Source organism: Canis aureus, chromosome 23 (assembly GCF_053574225.1).
Source record: "Canis aureus isolate CA01 chromosome 23, VMU_Caureus_v.1.0, whole genome shotgun sequence".
Classification (NCBI taxonomy): Eukaryota; Metazoa; Chordata; class Mammalia; order Carnivora; family Canidae; genus Canis; species Canis aureus.
The window spans coordinates 34729155-34735395 of record NC_135633.1 but is presented as its reverse complement, the minus strand read 5'-3'; the positions used below and the strand labels follow the sequence as shown (position 1 = coordinate 34735395).

At 38.9% G+C, this 6241-nt stretch overlaps 1 pseudogene; it reads left to right on the top strand.

The window, feature by feature from the left end:
* The first annotated feature begins 2909 nt into the window (after window positions 1–2909).
* LOC144295580 (18S ribosomal RNA) lies at window positions 2910–3370 on the top strand (annotated as a pseudogene).
* The last annotated feature ends 2871 nt before the right edge of the window (window positions 3371–6241 follow it).

The following is a 6241-nucleotide window of genomic DNA, read 5'->3' as shown; positions in this document are numbered from 1 at the left end:
GGTGGTGAAACAGGGCAGAATTCCGGATGAGACACTGTGGTCTCAGGATCCACAGAGTCACCAAAAGAACAGGGGTGCCTGAGCCAGTAGAGATCCCAAGCATTGGTGTGGGGAAATTGGTTATGGTCAGTGAGCCTGGGAGGCAGCTCTCAACTCAGTTTACCATAAACCTTGAGCTATACCCTGCTCTTCATGTGGAGACCCTGCAAAGGACAGGGATGAGGGGACCCTCCACCTTCCCCTGGGAGGGGCAGAGCCGGTTCACGCTTGATCAGGCCACACTCTCCATACCATGGCCCTGCAAAGAGCACAAATCAGTGACCGTCTGACTTTCCCCAGGAGGATTGGTGTGGGTGTGCATCACAGGAGTCTGCAGAGTTTGCCATACACAGAAGTGAAGACAGTTTATCCCTGAGGGTTTACTGAAGAGGGGATTGTGATCTTTAATTTCTGGGGCTGGAGATTGAGGTACAGCCATTTTTATTTTGATCATCTGGAGAGGCTCTGAAAACCTTTGGGGAACAAAAGTCACATGCAGCAACCAGACATAGCTTACACTGAGCCCCCTGGCTAGGCGTGGTGCGACTCTACTCAGGCAAAAACACTTGAAAATCAGTGCAGCAGGCCTAGAAGGCCAACTGGAAGAATAGGTGAACCGAAAATTTACAGACTACACAGGACTATAAAACTCCAGTGCTAGTGGAAATAATATATAGAATTTAAAGTTTTTTATCATGATTTGTTGATCTTTCAGTTTAAAATTTCCTATTTTTTTCTTTTTTTCCCTTTTCAACTAGTTTTTTCTTTATCAACTCTTTGTTTTTAAGTCCTTTTTGGACTTTCATTTTTTACATTTACATTTTATAGATATAAAATTTTATATCTATAAAATGTAAATGCATTTATTTACACGAATTTCTGGCTTCCTTTCACTGTATATAAAAAATATATAAATATATATATAAATATATAATTCTAACAATTATCCCCCTACTTTACACATCCAAACAATGTGGAATAATATTCCGACCCCTCAGTCAATGTTTATTCTGATTTCTAACAGCCGATCTACTCACATTAACATGAATCAGGGGGACAACCAGTAGAACCCCTTTATCATTATCGGCCAAATCGCCTCCATTCTATATTTTACCATCCTCTTAGTCCTACTACCAACTATCAGTATCATCGAAAACAGTCTCCTAAAATGAAGTCTTTGTAGTATATTTATTACCTTGGTCTTGTAAACCAAAAATGGAGACTAATCACCCTCCCTAAGACTCAAGAAAGAAGCACCAGCTCCACCATCAGCACCCAAAGCTGAAATTATTCTTAAACTATTCCCTGATAACAAACCCTCCTCTATTCATATATTGCAACAACTCTACTGTGCTATGTCAGTATGTCCAAAATTCCTTTTTTTCCCCTCCCCTATGTACGTCGTGCATTACTGGCTTGCCCCATGCATATAAGCATGTACATATTATTATATTCTTACATAAAGACAAGTATTGTTTATCACACCTAACACATATGTCCCGTCGGGACATGTTTGCACATCACTTAGTCCAATAAGGGCTTAATCACCATGCCTCGAGAAACCATCAATCCTTGGGCGAAGTATCCCTCTTCTCGCTCTGGGCCCATACTTATGTGGGGGTTTCTATACTGAAACTGTACCTGGCATCTGGTTCTTACCTCAGGGCCATACTTTCATTCACTCCAATCCTACTAATCCTCTCAAATGGGACATCTCGATGGACTAATGACTAATCAGCCCATGATCACACATAACTGTGGTGTCATGCATTTGGTATCTTTTATTTTTCGGGGGGGGGGGACTTGCTATCACTCAGCTATGACTGCAACTGCACTAACTCTAACTTACATCTGCACTCAAGGAATATGCCCATCGCGGCCCCGACTCAGTCAGATAACTTGTAGCTGGACTTATTCATTATCATTTATCAACTCCGTGCACAACTCAAGGTGCTATTCAGTCAATGGTTTTAGGACATACAGATTTTACACACATACACACGTATACACGTATGCGCACGCACGTGAGACATTAAATTAATCCAAACCCCTCTTACCCCCCGTAAACTCATGTCATTTACTATATACTTATTTATGTCCCGCCAAACCCCCAAAACAGGACTGTCTATGCAACATCCATAAGCCTCATCTAAATTTTATACAAGTACATTACAGCCCCAGTTAATTCAACAAAACGACTTTACATGCCTATCTCGCAGTCTATCTATAGACAGGGTTTCCTTAACTTTACCCCTCCTATTTATTACACAACCCATACCCACACACTCACTATCATAGTATATAATGCCATAAACATTTGTTAATGTGGCTTAATTAGTAAAGCAAGGCACTGAAAATGCCAAGATGAGTCATAAGACTCCACAAACACAAAGGTTTGGTCCTAGCCTTCCTATTAGTCCTTAGTGAGCTTACACATGCAAGCCTCCACGCCCCAGAGAGAATGCCCTTAAAATCACGATTTAAAGGAGCGGGTATCAAGCACACTTTTAAGTAGCTCATAACACCTTGCTAAGCCACACCCCCACGGGATACAGCAGTGATAAAAATTAAGCCATGAACGAAAGTTCGACCAAGCTATACTAAAGAGGATTGGTAAATTTCGTGCCAGCTACCGCGGTCATACGATTAACCCGAACTAATAGGCCCACGGCGTAAAGCGTGTTTAAGATAATACAATACTAAAGTTAAAACTTAACTAAGCCGTAAAAAGCTACAGTTACTATAAAATATGCTACGAAAGTGACTTTAAAATTTTCTGACTACACGATAGCTAAGATCCAAACTGGGATTAGATACCCCACTATGCTTAGCCCTAAACATAAATCAGTCTATAACAAAATAATTCGCCAGATAACTACTAGCAACAGCTTAAAACTCAAAGGACGTGGCTGTGCTTTATATCCCTCTAGAGGAGCCTGTTCTATAATCGATAAACCCCGATAAACCTCACCATCTCTTGCTAATGCAGTCTATATAACGCCATCTTCAGCAAACCCTTAAAAGGAAGAATAGTAAGCACAATCATTTCGCATAAAAAAGTTAGGTCAAGGTGTAACTTATGAGATGGGAAGAAATGGGCTACATTTTCTATTCCAAGAATATCTCACGAAAGTTTTTATGAAACTAAAAACTGAAGGAGGATTTAGTAGTAAATTAAGAATAGAGAGCTTAATTGAATAGGGCCATGAAGCACGCACACACCGCCCGTCACCCTCCTCAAGTAAAAACTAAACCCATAATCATATTAATCATACTAAAACACAAGAGGAGACAAGTTGTAACAAGGTAAGCATACCGGAAGGTGTGCTTGGATCAACCAAAGTGTAGCTTAATTAAAGCATTTGGCTTACACCCAGAAGATTTCATACTCCCTGACCACTTTGAACAAAAGCTAGCCCAACTAACCCCAAACCAAAATACCATAATGCTACAAAATAAAACATTCAGTTAAACTATAAAACTATAGGAGATAGAAATTCTAATTGGAGCTGTACAGATACTACTGTAAGGGAATGATGAAAGACATTTTAAAAGTACAAAACAGCAAAGATTACCCCTTTTACCTTTTGCACAATGAATTAGCCAGAAATAACAACAAAGAGAACTTAAGCTAAGTCCCCCTAAACCAGACGAGCTACCTATGAACAATCTAGAAGGATCAACTCATCTATGTAGCAAAATAGTGAGATTTATAGGTAGCGGTGAAAAGCCTAATGAGCCTGGTGATAGCTGGTTTCCCATAAACAGAATTTTAGTTCAACTTTAAATTTACCTAAAAAAAAAATAAAATTCTAATGTAAATTTAAAATATAATCTAAAAAGGTATACAGCTTTTTAGAATAAGGATACAACCTTCATTAGAGAGTACATGTTAATATTACCATAGTTGGGCTAAAAGCAGCCATCAATTGAGAAAGCGTTCAAGCTCAACAAACAACATGACTTAATTCCAACCGTCTTTAATCAACTCTTAATATGCCATTGGGTTATTCTATTTAAATATAAAAGCAATAATGCCAGCATGAGTAACTAGAATTATTTCTCCCCGCATAAGCTTATATCAGAAATGGATAAACCACTGATAGTTAACAACCTGATAAAATTAACCCCAAAATAAAATACTTATCAATTCTATTGTTAACTCAACACAGGCATGCACCCAAGGAAAGATTAAAAGAAGTAAAAGGAACTCAGCAAACATAAACCCTGCCTGTTTACCAAAAACATCACCTTCAGCATCCCCAATATTGGAGGCACTGCCTGCCCAGTGACATTTGTTCAATGGCCGCGGTATCCTGACCGTGCAAAAGTAGCATGATCATTTGTTCTCTAAATAAAGACTTGTATGAATGGCTACACGAGGGTTTGATTGTCTCTTACTTCCAATCAGTGAAATTGACCTTCCCATGAAGAGGTGGGAATAACATAATAAGACGAGAAGATCCTATGGAGCTTTAATTAATTAACCCAAATTCATGGGCAATATCTACTTACCAGGCATAACATTTCACCATTATTGTGGGTTAACATTTAGGTTGGGGTGACCTCGGAATATAAAAAAACTCCCAAGTGATTAAAATTTATTTACCAGTCAAAATATAACATCATTTATTGATCCAATAGTTTTTGATCAACGGAACAAGTTACCCTAGGGATAGCAGCGCAATCCTATTCAAGAGTCCATATCGACAATAGGGTTTATGACCTCGATGTTGGATCAGGACATCTTAATGGTGCAGCAGCTATTAAGGGTTTGTTCAACAATTAAAGTCCTACGTGATCTGAGTTCAGACCGGAGTAATCCAGGACGGTTTCTATCTATTTAACAATTTCTCCCAGTACGAAAAGACAGAGAAATAAGGCCTACCTTACAAAAGTGCCTTAAAACTAATAGATGAAATTAAGCTCAATCTAACCAGTTTATCTCCCGCATAAGCCCAAGAAAGGAGGGCTTTGTTAGGGTGGCAGAGCCCGGTAATTGAGTAAAACTTAAACCTTTATCCCCAGAGGTTCAACTCCTCTCCCTAACATCATGTTCTTTTATGTAAGTTTTCTCTCTTTACAATTTTGGGATTTAGCGTCTTCTAGCACACATACCAAAATACATTCAGGACCAAGGGGATCACCCTGTTTTGTCCACCCTTTGAGATTATATTCTCTCTCCTCCCACTTTGTTTTTCTTCCCTATTTTTTTTCTTTTTCTTGTCTGGTTTCTGACCTCTTTGGATTTTCTAGTCTATATTTCATTTGGGTCATGGTTGATATTTTTGATAGTTCTCTCTTGTTCATCCATTCTTCTCTGGGAAAAATGATTAGAAAGAGGAATTCAAAATTAAAAACAGAAGTAATACTCTGCCTCAGGTCTAATCGATCTGGGTATAAGTAAACTGTCAGAGATGGAGTTCAGGATAACAATTATAAATCTACTAGCTGGGCTGAAAAAAAGCATAAAAGACTCTAAAGAATCTCATTAGTGGCAGAAATGAGATCTAATCAGGCCAAAATTAAAAATATCCTAATGGAGATGCAGTCTGAATTGGATGCTCTAACACTAAGGTAAATGAGGCAGAAGAGGTAGTAAGTGACATAGAAGACAAATTGATGGAAAGGAAGGAAGCTGAGGAAAAAAGAAACAGCTAATGGATGATAAGGGGAAGCTTCAAGAATCAATGGTGCCATAAGACAAAAAAAATTAGAATTATTGGAATCCTTTAGTGAGAAGAAAGAGAGAGAGGGCCAGAAGATATATTTAAGTAAATCATAGCTGAGAACTTCCCTGATCTGGGGAAGGAAGTAGTCATTTATGTATAAGAGGTAAAGAAGACCCCTCCCAAAATCAATAAAAATAGATCAACAACCCAACATATAATAGTAAAGCTTGCAGGGACGCCTGGGTGGCTCAGTTGGGTAACTGTCTGCTTTTGGCTCAGGTCATGATCCTGAGGTCCTCGGATCAAGCTCTGCATTAGGCTCCTTGCTCAGGTGAGAGCTTGCTTCTTCCTCTCCCTCTGCCTGGTGTTCTCCTTCTCTCTCTCTTCCACTTTCTGTCAGATAAATAAATTAAATCTTTAAAAATATGGTGAAGCTTGCAAATTTCAGAAATAAAGAGAAAATATTGAAAGCAGCTCAAGACAAGAGGCTCCTAACCTACAGGGGTAGGAATGTTAGATGGCATCAGACC